General features: G+C 30.8%; 1 long non-coding RNA gene across 1 annotated transcript in view; it reads left to right on the forward strand.

Moving 5' to 3' along the window:
- Positions 1 to 12,218, forward strand: part of LOC141555082 (uncharacterized) — an 88,571-nt gene extending 76,353 nt beyond the window's left edge. Inside the window, exon 3 of the long non-coding RNA XR_012486072.1 lies at positions 12,176 to 12,218. This is a non-coding gene — a long non-coding RNA (uncharacterized LOC141555082). The remainder of the gene's footprint in view (positions 1 to 12,175) is intronic.
- The last annotated feature ends 1,012 nt before the right edge of the window (positions 12,219 to 13,230 follow it).

Here is a 13,230-nt window from a genome sequence, read left to right on the forward strand (position 1 = left end):
TGGAAGAAATATTAGCAAGTTAATGAATTGGCTTTTTAGAGCCTATATTTCAAAAGCAAGAAATTGTATCAACCCAGATTACTTTGGAGGGGAAGGGAGAGGGTGGTCACTAATTAAATAAACTATGTATTTACTCTTTGAAACTGGAGATTATTTTCCTACCTATAGTATAAACAGCATAAGATGAGACATAATTATTTAGAAAGCAGGATAATTTTAGGTGTCTCTGAAGTATTTGACCAAGAGCAAGTTGTTTAAAAGAAGAGTTGGATGAAGAAAAACCTTCATTTACCAGGACTCTTGGGAATTCTACTTTGGTACAGTAAGAATTTTCCTACAGAAGAATATATAGAGTATTTTATGTTTGTTTGTTTATTTGTTTTGCTAGGGCTACTGAAAATATGATGATTTAGCCATAAAAGGGAGTCTTTTCTCAGATTTTGAAATAAAATATTTCCAGAAGGTATTCAAAGAAATCAGTAACCCATACTGTTCACACAGATGCACAAAGAAGTTTAACTCTACTAGTTTCCTATAGATCACCAAATAGATTATGATGAGCAGGGATTATTGAGAAAGGCTAAGGAATTCCTGACAAAAGAAAGAGTGGTTCAAAATAAAGTGATTAGACTACTAATTGACAGATCATCATAAAGAATAGCTCACAGATCATCCCCCTTCCCCCATTCCCTGCCCAATAACCATGATATAGTGTTAACTTCAAATTAGTAGCTCCATATGCATTAGCATTGGGTACAAACTGCCAACCCAACTATGACATGAGAGATTCAATATGGAAGAATAATCTTGTACCTTATAATCAGTTAAGTGATACAGTGAGCAAAGTGGTGGGTCCAGAGTTAGGAAGTCCTGAGATCAATTGTGGCCTCAAATACTTACAAAGCTGTATGAGCCCAGATACTTTGACTTCTGTTGTCTAAGTTTCCTTACCTGTAAGAAAAATAAGAGAACTAAAAATAAATTATGCTTCAATCCGTATTCAGAGTTAATTAGTTCTTTCTCTGGTGGTAGACAGCATTTTCATCATGAACTTTTCAGAATTGTTTTTAATTGAGTCATTGTTTTGCTGAGAACAGCTAAGTTATTCACAGTTGATCATCATAAAGTATTGCAGGTATTGTGTACAACAGATTTTGCTCACTTCACCTTGCATCAGTTCATATAAGTACTTCCCACGTTTTTCTGAAATTATTTTGCTCATCATTTCTTGTAGAATGATAGCATTCTGTTATAATCACATAACACAACTTGTTCAGTCTTTCCCCAGCTGAAAGGCATCCCTCAATTTCTAATTCTTTGTTATTACAGAAAGATGTTATAAATATTTTTGTACAAATAGGTTCTTTTCCTTTTTTAAAATAGGATTTTATTTTTCCCCAACTATATGTCAGGACAATTTTTAGCATTTATTTTTAGTTCCAAAATTTTCTTCCTCCTTTCCTTCTCTTTAAAATGGTAAGGATTTTGGTATAGTTAATACATGTGCTATTTTGTAAAATACATTTCAATAGTAGTTACAATTTTAGAAGAAACAGATCAAAAGGGAAAAAAGACATGAAAAAGAATAAAGTGAAAAAAAGTATACTTCAGTTTTGCATTCAAAGTCCACTAGTTCTTTATTTAGATGTAAATAGCATTTTCCTTTATGAGTCCTTTGTACTTGGATCATTATGTTGCTGAGAAGAGTTAAACCTTTCAGAGGTGATTATTATACAATATTGCTGATACTGTGTACAATATTTTTCTGGTTCTGCTCCTTTCATTTGGCATTACTTTGTACATTTCTTTTTCAGGTTTATCTGAAAACTACCTATTTATAATTTCTTATTGCACAACAGTGTTCTATACAATAGTTTGTTCGGCCACTCCCCAATTGATGAGCATCCTCTCAATATCCAGTATTTTGCTGCAAATTCTTTTTATTCATTTTTTTTTGCTTTCCTTCTAATCCAAGCTTCATTGGTTTTGTTTCTGTAAAAGGCCTTTTAATTTAATATATAATCAAAATTATCTATTTTACATACTATTACCCCGTATCTTGTTTGTTCACAAATTCTTCCCTTATCCAAAGGGATAATAGGTAAAATTTCTTCCTAATTTGTTTATCATATCACACTTCTACATCATATGTCCATGGAAGTCACTTCTTTACAAGTTGCTACAAATGACCACAACCAGGGATGCAGTGCCTATGAAATATATGGACTACATCAGGATGGTTCAAGTTTTCAGTAAAATAAATAAAACATAATATGTAAAAAAAAATCAATAAAGAAATAGATCAATAAACATTATCAATAAGGAAGTCAATTGTCTATAAACTATTGTCTATAGAGAAATATGATGTATGATTACCAAAAAATATATAAGTAATAAGTTATTCTATGGATGGAATACTAAGAAATGTAAGAAGTGATGAAGGGGATGGTTTCAAGAAAACTTTGTGTGAACTGAAGCAGAGTGAGTTAAACAGAACCATGAAACCAATTTACATCATAATAGAGATATTGTAAAGATAATTATCAAAAATTAGTAACTAATCAATAAAATGATTTAATATATTTCCAAAATGTCTACTTTCATAGAGAGAACTGATGGACTCATAGTGGAGTCTTTCTTTCTCTCCATCCCTCCCACCCCAGAACATTATTAACTTGGAGATGTTTTGCATGGCTTTCTATGTATAATAGGAAGGAGGAAATTTGAGATATTAAAAACAGTATAACTGAATATAAATTATTCTTGCAAAGTAGTGAAATTTAAGACAAACTTAGAAAAATCATCTACATTTCTATGTCAACAAAAATCAAGGCAAACTAACTAAAATTGCTTTTATAAATACACACATTAGATTTGTAGGAATGAGCTTATCAAATAGTATAAAGAAAACTTGTAGGGATCAAGGAAGGGTTATGATTGTTATGTTGAGCAAATATAGTTTTTAAAAAAGCACTTAGCAAACTAATATATTGATTGCTAAATCAATTGATATATAAGAACGTTATCTCTTAGAATCTTCTAAAGTCATATAATGTTATATTAAAAAGAAATGTAATTAATATGCATATATTTGAAAAAGCTGAAGAAGGCAGGATATAGTTCTAGATTTGAAAGTTCACATATAAAACTAATTATAGAAATGGTAAAGTAGTGGGAAAAGGTTATTAGAATATAACAATAGGAAAGATTAATAAGTTTGTTAATAAAAATTTAGTATTTGAAATAACCACACATGAAAACATACTGGGAAGGAATCACTATTCAAGAAAAAATTCTAAGACAACTAGATTTAGGAATAATGGGTTGACCCAAACTATTGGGAGGAACAAATTTGCAGTAAATATATCAGATAATGGTTAGAGATCCAGAATCTATGTGGAATTAATACATATCTCTAAAATTAATCATTAATATTTATATCCCAATATAGAAATAGTAGAAAATATGATTTAAAATATTTAGTTAATATTTTCTAAAATTATTTTAAATTATTTTATAAGATAATATTTATTTTATAAAAATTATTTTATAGCCTTTTTAAAAAATTCTGTTATAATTTTCTGACTTCTTTACTTCCTCCCCACTCTTTGAGAAGGCAAACAATTTGATATAAGTTAGACATATGCAATAATACAAAACATTTTTGTATTAGTCCTTTTGTAAAAGAAAGCACATACCAAAAACAACAACAAATCAAAACCACAACATAAAAACAAACAAACACACAAACACACACACCTAGAAAAAATAAAGAAGAAAAAAATTAAAAGTAGGCTTTGATATACATTCAGATTCAATCAGATCTTTCTCTGGATATGGATAGCATTTTTCAGTATAAATCCTACAGAATTGTCTTGGATCATTGTATGGCTAAGAATAGCTAAGTTATTCACAGTTGATCATGATACAATATTATTATTTCTATGCACAGTGTTCTCCTGGTTCTACTTATTTCATTTTGCATCAGTTCATATAAGCCTTTCTAAGTCTCTATGAAAGGATCTTGCTCATCATATCTTATAGCACAATAGTATTCCATGATTACTGGTCAACTTCTTCAGCCATTTCACCTATGATAGACATGCCCTCAATTTCCAGTTTTTTTTTTCCCATTACAAAAAAAAATGACATAAATAGTTTGTATATCTAGGTCCTTTTTCTTTTCTTTTCATTTTAAAAATCTTTTTTCAAAAATAGTATTTATATTGCGACGACAAAGTGTATATCTCTCTTTTATCTCCCTTTGGGCATAGTTCTAAATTACTTGCCAGAATAGATAGATCAATTTACCACTCCCACATCCCATGCAATATTTGTCATTTTCTTTTCCTGTCATATTGGTCAGTTTAATAGGGATAGGTGATGTCTCAGACTTGTTTTAATTTATATTTCTCTAATCAATAGTCATTTAGAGCATTTTTTTTTACTATAGATAACTGATTTTTTTTTCATCTTAAACCTACCTGTTTATATCTTTTGATCATTCACAATTTGGGAAATGACTTATATTTTTAAAATTTGATTCAGTTCTCTATATATTTGAGAAATGAGACCTTTATTGCAGACATTTGCTTTGTATATTTTTTGCACAGATAAGATTATTGTATATTTTTCTACATTTTTTTTCCTCCCAGGTTACTCTTCTCTCTTTCTACTTTCACCCATCCTCATAAAACATTTTTAGTTCTGACTATATATTCCCCAAATTTGTCTTCCTTTCTATCAACCTCCCTCCCAGTTTCCTATAGAGCAAGATAGATTTGATACCTATGTGAATGTGTATATTACTTCCCCTTTGAGCCAATTCTGATGAGAGAAAGACTCAAGCACTGCCCCATTGCCCCCAGTTTTTCTGTCATTGTAAAAGTTCTTTTGTGCCTCTTTTATGTCAGATAATTTACTCTGTTCTATCTGTCCCTTCCCTCTTTTCCCAGTGCAATACTTTTTCTCATCCCTTAATTTCATTTTTTAAGATATCATCCCTTTATAATCAACTCTGCACTCTCTGCCTATAAAGATATCTTCCAACTCTCCTAATAATGATAATGTTCCTAAGCATTACAAGTATAATTTTCCCGTGTGGGAATATAGAATTCAACTTTATTGAATTCATTATGAGTTTTTCCCCTGAGTCTTGTATTTGAGAGTGAAATTTTCTAATCAGCTCTGACCTTTTCATCAGAAGTACTTGAAAGTATTCATTTATTTCACTAATTATCCATTTTTTTCTCTCTCTGAAGAACTGTACTCAGTGGGTTGATAATTCACTTGGTCATCCTTCTAGTTCTTTTGCTTTCTAGAATATTATATTCCAAGTTCTTGACTCTTTTAATATGGAAGTTGCTAAATCCCTGACTGAGACAGAATATTTGAATTGTTTACTTTTTACTGCTATCATATTTTCTTCTTGACCTGGGAGTTCTGTAATTGGACTTGCCTTGGAGATTTTATTTTCAGATTTCTTTCAGTAGATGATCAGTGGATTCTTTCAATTTTTATTTTATCCTCTGATTCTAGAATATGAAGATAGTTTTCCTTGATAATTTCTTGAAAAATGTTATTTAGACTCTTTTTAAAAATTGTGTCTTTCAGATAGTCCAATAATTCTTAAATTATCTTTCCTGAACCTATTTTCCAGGCCAGTTGTTTTTCTTCATTCCATTTTCTTTACATTTTCTTCCATTTTTTTCATTCCTATGATTTTATTATTTCTTTTGTTTCATGAAATCATTAGCTTAAAAGGCAGGCCAATTCTACTTTTTAAGGAGTTGTTCTTTTTATTGGATTTTTGTCCCTTTTACCATTTAGTCTATTCTGTTTTTAAAGGTGATATTTTCTTTAATAGGTTTTGTTTTTTGTTTTTTGTTTTTTTTTGTTTTGGTCTTCTTTTACCAATTTGTTGACTCTTTCATGATTTTCTTGTATCACTCTTATTTCTTTTCTCAATTTTTCCTCTATTCCTTTTATTTGATTTTTAAAATCCCCTTTGAGCTTTTCCAAAAATTCTTTTTTTGGGGTCTAGAAGTAATTCACATTTTCCTGTGAGGCATTGGATGGAGCAGTTTATATTTGTTGTCATCTTCTGAGTTCGTGTTTTGATCTTCCCTATTACCATAACTGATGTTATATAGTCAAGCTCTTTTTGTTCCTGCTGCTTGCTCATTTTCTCCAACCTATTTCTAAGTTTTAACTTTATGTTAAAGTTAGGTTCTATTTCCTATGTGGAGGGGTACTAGTCCAAGCTTCAGGGTTTTTTTGGTGCAGCTATTTTCAGAACTAGTTCTAGAGGTCTGTAAGGTTTCCAAGGTGGTTTTATTTACTAATCTTCTGACTTATGATCTGCTCTGTAAATAATAAGAAGTTCTTTTTTCTGTCCTAAAACTGGAACCAAATTCTCCAGTTCTCTTTGGCAACCAGCTCTGGCATTCTAGTACTTCTCTTTGTCCTAGAACTTTGACTAAGATTCAAACATGAATAAGGCAACAGAGTCCTACTCAATGCCAGTAAAGGGGTCCATGTAATCTCCTTCTGAACAGCTGTGGGTTATAAGTTCCAGAAGTCCATTGCTGATTTAGTCACCCCAAGGTGTATTGCTGGCATGAAAAGGTGCAATCTGATGCATTTTTTCCTGGGTTTTTGCCTTTATTGGACTACCCTCCATTTTCAGTCTTTTCTGAAAGAACTTTCTTGTTGATTCCTAAATTGTCTTGGGCCAGAAAATTTTTTCACTCAGTCCTTTTGTTGGTTTTACTATTCTAGAATTCATTTTGAGTACATTTTTTTCTTATTTATTTAATGTTTTTCACCAGTTATATTCAAAATAATTTTTAAAAATTTCCTCTTAAGATTTTTGAGTTCTAAGTTCTCTTCCTTATTATTACCCACAATTAAGAAACCATATGCTTAATATTCAAAAATATGTTTAATATGCAAAAAAATTCCATAAAAGTCAAATTGTGAAAGAAAACATCTCCCACTCTAAAGAAGATAAAAACTCTCAAGAAAGGTTAAGTTAAAAAAAGAAAGCGATAGAGGGAGAAAGAGAGAATGCACCAATCTGTATTCAGTTACAATCAATATTATACATATTTCGTATAACAACGAAACAATATGAAAAATAAATCCAAACTCCAAAGGTAGTGAATAGGTAGTGAAAGGTAGATTATATCATTTAATAAAGATCTGGTCTCAGATTCAGAAAGAACTGAGTTTAAGTATTGTCTCTGAAATATAATGCTGTGTGACTTGAGGCATGTCACTTAATCAACTCTATAAGCCAATTTTCAAAAAATGTAAATAGCTAGAAAGGTTCCTGCATGCATTGTTAAAAGGACTTTCCTAATATAGGATTTTCCTATATTGATGAGAAAAATCACAGATCCAGCAGCCATATCAGCTTATCATAAAAGAGATAGCTATAATTTTGGCAGGTCTACAAAAAGATAACAGACAAAATTACTTTTTAAAAATTGGGGGATCTTCATGGCAAAATAGAAAAAATAATGGACACAATGGATACAATACCAATTATAATTAATAGTGAAATATGAAAAAAGATACAGATCTAGAGTTAGACATAGTAATTTTATCATTCATAATGAATGGAGTTTGGAATAAACTATAAATAAATATAATCTTATAAAATAATTAATAAAGTATTACAAAGTAATAGAACAAAAATATAATTGATACAATCCAATAAATTTTTTGAAATTGTTAAAGCAGTCTTCAGAGGAAAATCTGTATCTTTGGATATTTAGATTAAGAAAGAGTGCCTAATTAAAAAAAAAACAAAAAAAAAACAAAAAAAGAAAACAAAACAAAACAAAACAAAAAAAACCTTGAAAGGATATTTACCATGGCAAATAAAAATTTTCTGAAAACAAAAGGAAAGATTAAAAAAGTAATTGGACTGATAAACAAAACAAATATTTTAAAAGCCTAATAAAAATAATTGAGGTTCAATTTTCTCCAAAGAAGGAAAAACAAATTATTAGGATGAAAACTGAGAAATAAACTTTTGCAATGCATAGAGAGAAAATAACATTATCAGAAAGAATTCTACCTAATTAGTCAGTGATGCAGAGAACCCATCCTTTACTGCCTGTTCTTGCAATTTTTATTATTATCCCACTACATTATACAGAAGGTACATTTGATTTTTTTCTCCTTGTCTTATATTTATCTCTTACGTCTGTTCCTTACTGGTTATACAACATGCCTTATTACATGCCTATTCATTGTTCCCCTGTGTGACATTCATATTCAATTCTTCAAATGTAGTTATGTTCTGCAGTTCATCAATATAGATGGAAAGAAGTATAAAACAATGGGATTTTGCTTATTTGAAAAGTTTGGTATCTTTAAAAAAGCCTACCAATTTCTTGAGGTAATCAGTTCTCCTTTTCCCTTGTAACACTGATTCTAACTTCTTATGCATTTATATAATTTGTTGCAGATATACATTCTAATCAATAAACTATAGGATCCCATCTAACTGTTTGTAATAATTTGGGAAATAGACATTTTTCATCTACTTGATCTTTCCTATACAGATGACTAACCTGGTTATCTTGATAGTTACCTCTTCCACGAGTCTTACCCATGTTCTCGGCCTTAATACTACTATTATAAAATAATCTACAAATGATATCATGGATAATCTTACTCACAAAAATTTTTTTTTCATAGGAAATGCCTTTTCAGTTTAGAATCTACAGTAGATCTCCTCATTGTAGCAAACACTTTTGGTGAACATATATCTCCCAATTTGATAGGTCTCTTGATGTTTCAACAGGATCATTTTTGTTATATCATTCAAGTAATTTTATTCTTTAATATATAAAAAGTAAACCCTTTCCGTGAAAAACAACTTTTGATTTGATTTCCCAAATCAAATTGTTTTTCAAAACCAACAAATTGGTGCAGTGGGATTTTACACTCAATTGTACAAATGATAAAGATTTGTTCTACTGTTTATAAAAATCTACTTGTTTCCTACTAATACCTTCAAGAAAAGTATCTTCAATCCATGTAGATAAAAACTTTTTATAAAGTTTTTTTTTTTAAATAAAGAAAAGAAAGTTAACATACAGACTAGTGGTCTATCTCCCAACTTCTTATAAAATGGTTCATGATTCCATATATTATCTCATAATTGAATTGGGGGTTGCAAAATTATAATTTATCAATAAATGTTTGATTTCTATAGCTATTTTCTATCCTTATGTTCCCTGGACCATGAAAAAATTTCTCAGGTGAATAGGGGTCACAAGTGGAAAAAGTTTAAGAAGTCCTGGTCTATTTGATCTGTCAGTTTTTTCACTACTTTGCTATTTGATATCTTTCTCTCCTTCAAATAATTTGCAAAGTCATTCCTTAGCATCCTTAGAGTTTTGTCACCTTCAACATAAATGTCCTTTATTTATATCTGGTCCAATATTAACTTCTTTTATATCTTTGACCTTGGTAGGATTATATCTATTACCTCCTTTCCCCTCCAGTCTTCCCTCCCTTCACTCGGCCCTAGCACATTCAAGATGTTAAACTTAAGAGTCCAAGTGTGTTGGTTATTTTGTCCTTGTTGGTGAAAACAGGTTGTTGTCAATATCATGCAGATTTTAAAATTTTTCCTTTGCATTATTTTATCTCTTACATTTTCATGTTAAAATGCTTTTGGAATAATTTATTATTTGAATTTCTCAGCAAACTATTTTTCCAACTATGTTTACTTTCTATTTATGCTTTCAGCTTTATAGAAAGTCTTATGATAATATATCACTTTTCTCCTTATGATTTTTACAAATTAATTTATATTCTAAATTAATGTAGCCCTTGGCTGCTCTCTGCATTTATCAAGTAAATAAAATATTTGCTGACTAAGAAACTTTAAAAACATTTTGTTCTCCTTATAATGCCAATTTATTCTTTTAAATGTCTTTATAAATTTATTATAATCCGTGTTATTCCTATTGTCCATTAAACAATTGTTTTTCATTATCACTTACAAATTTAAGTAATTCAGAATTCAGTTATTTCCATTATACGCCATATTCTTTTTGCTGTTTATTTTTTCTTTCAGCTTTTTTACTTATTTTAATCTTGGTTCAGACAAATCAATGTTCTGACTGCTTTACAGATGGTTGATTCAGGGATAACTCCCACATCAATAACTAGGTTTTTTTTTCCTGTTTGTGACTTAAAATCGATTTCATTTTTGTGATGTTATTTATTGCTTTTCATGTCTAGTGCATGCTAATTCTTTTCTTGAGAAAAAAACATTTATGATTTAAAGGTGTCTTTAGTCTACAAGTCCTTCTATTCCTATATTTCTTTTTTGCTGAGCCAAAGTGAGATATATTGTTCACTATCCTTACCTTTCTTTATGTTTACATTGAATTCACCAAATATCAAAGTATATGTTGATTTAATTTGCATGATCTAGTTGAGTACTTTATAGACTATCTCTTCCTTTTCATGTTCTGTAACTGATTTTGGCATATAAGTAAAAACATTTTCAGAGTGACATTACTCATAAATATTCTTATTACTCTAATACAAGACAATCAAATATCATATAAAATACTGTATTATGTAACCTTTGGGTGTATGACTAAGTCAACTCCAAAAACTCTTCTCTTTACCTATCTGGGTTGTATCTGTAATCCTTCCCTTCATTCTGCTGAAATTTATCTTTCTTATTAATTTTTTTTAATAATAGCTTTTCATTTTCAAAACACATGCAAAGATAGTATGCAAAATCTAGTGTTCCAAATTTTTCTCCCTCTTTTCTTTCTACCTCCCTCCCTTACACAGCAAAGTAATCCAATTTAGGTTAAACATGTGCAATTCTTCTAAACATAATTCTACATTTATCATACTATTCAAGACAAATCAAATCAGAAAGCAAAAAATGAAAAAGAAAAAAAAAAACAAGCAAAGAACAACAAAAAAGGAGAAAATACTATGTTGTGATTCACATTTAGTCCCCATAGTCCTCTTTCTGGATGCAGATGGCTCTCTTCATCACAAGTTTATTGGAACTGGCCTGAATTATCTCATTATGAAAAATAGCCATGTCCATCACAATTAATCACCAAATAACCTTATTGGTGTGTACAGTGTACTATTGGTTCTATGCATTTCACTTAGCATCAGTTAATGCAAGTCTCTTCAGACTTTTTTGAAATCATTCTGCTGATTGTCTCCTATAGAACAATAATATTCCATTGCATTCATATGCCATAACTTATTCAGCCATTCCCCATCTGATGGGCATCCATTCAGTTTCCACTTCCTTGACACTACAAAATGGTTGCTACAAACATTTTTTACATGTGAGTCCTTTTCTCTTTTTTAATGATCTCTGAAATACAGACCCAGTAGAGACACTGCTGGTTCAAAGGGTATGCACAGTTTTATAGCTCTTGGAGCATGTCAAATTTTTTTTCTTCTGACTTTATTTATGGCTAGAATGTCAATAATAATGTGAGTTTGCCCCTCCATAGCTGAATGTGTTTGCTGGTCATTAGCAAGAATCTCATATTTAGAGTATCAGAAGAAAAATTAAAATTTATAGTTAAAAAAAGAAATGTGCTTCTTAGCTCCCTTTCCCCATATTCTACTACTCTGCTACTTTCACTCAAAAATAATGACAAATACTACATAGGACTGATGACCATTATATTTTAATTTGTGCAAGGAGTTACCACGACCAAAAAATATCCAAGTATCCAGCCTATTATTGATGAGTCCATTTGTACTTGGGAAAGAAATTTGTTCAGTTAGCTTCACTATCCCTGAAGCTCTTCTAGCATGTTTGAGCCTTATAACAGTTTGTATTTTGCTATCATAACCTTCTCAGAAACTAGGGTCATTTCCATACCAAGATTATGCCTTTGAAAGAACTTGGTGATGCAATTTCCCTCAAGAAAACTGCAATCTTAGTATCTGCATCCATTTTAACAGTTGTCTTGAAGGTCCTGATCATTAGAAGGCACAGCTATCTGGTTTAAACTACCAAACTATCTTTAATTCACTATTTGGTGCTGGCATGATAACTGATCTCTTGGTCACTGCCACAATGTGAATCACTGCTGGGGTTCTCAAATATCTGATTTCCCTCTGTTCTTTTTCTCTATACTGATGATAATAGGTTGCAGAAGAACAGCCCAGAATAAAAAGAAAGGCAACTTGAAAGAGAGACAGGAAGCAGCATATGATAGGTAAGTCAAAACAACTTAGACCAACATGTGTTCCAATACCTTGAAGAAGATAGTCCACAAAATTAAATCCAAAAGCTCTGCCAGTATGAATATCCCCACATCCCACTGCTTCTACTCCAGATCTTGAATAGTTTTGTCTTTTATCATCACCATTGCTAAGGGTAAACATAAACATATATTTCAACAGTGGCTAGAAAAATAAGAGCCCTAGGAATAGCAATGATCCCAATACTCCACTAATGACCACTTTTCTCTTTCCAGCCTAGTTCTAACAATCATCCTTCACGGGATTGATTCCTATGGAGTAGGTAAAAGCTATTTCCACAAATCATCACATATAAAGCATTGAAACCAGGAAAGTGGCAAAACACCATGAGAGAGAGGAATTTCCATGTGCCAGTTAAATCACACCATTGATACCATCTTGATCATTTCCTTCCCACATATAATGTTGGATATCATACAGCATTTTGAGCCCAAGAGCTCTAGAAACAATCATACCACAAGCCCACAGGCTCAGATGGCTTTCTAGTTCCTGCAACCATCATCCAAGGAATTACTCTTAGTGGAGATGTAAACTGACAACTGCTTCTTCGTAGTCACAACTACTGAAGATATATAAAAGAGAGTTTTATATAACTAAGTCCTTGACACTGTCAAATGGCTCGACCTCAGAAATGGATAGAAGATTTTTATTACTATAAAATTTATAAATATCATCTATGCTTTTAAAAATATATACTTTATTACCCCCATTATATTAAAACATTTTAAACAAGTTTTTTTTTTTTGGTTTTGAATTCCATATTCTCTCCCTTTCTTTCTTCCTTCTCTCTGAGATGTTAAGCAATCAGATATAGTTTATACATATGTAATCATGTAAAACATCCCCCCAAAGTCATGCTGTACAAGATGAAAAAAGAATGAAAGAACTTGAAAAATATCATGCTTCAGACTGTATTCAAACAACATCAGCTTTCTCTCT

This window comes from Sminthopsis crassicaudata, chromosome 1 (genome assembly GCF_048593235.1).
Source record: "Sminthopsis crassicaudata isolate SCR6 chromosome 1, ASM4859323v1, whole genome shotgun sequence".
NCBI lineage: Eukaryota > Metazoa > Chordata > Mammalia > Dasyuromorphia > Dasyuridae > Sminthopsis > Sminthopsis crassicaudata.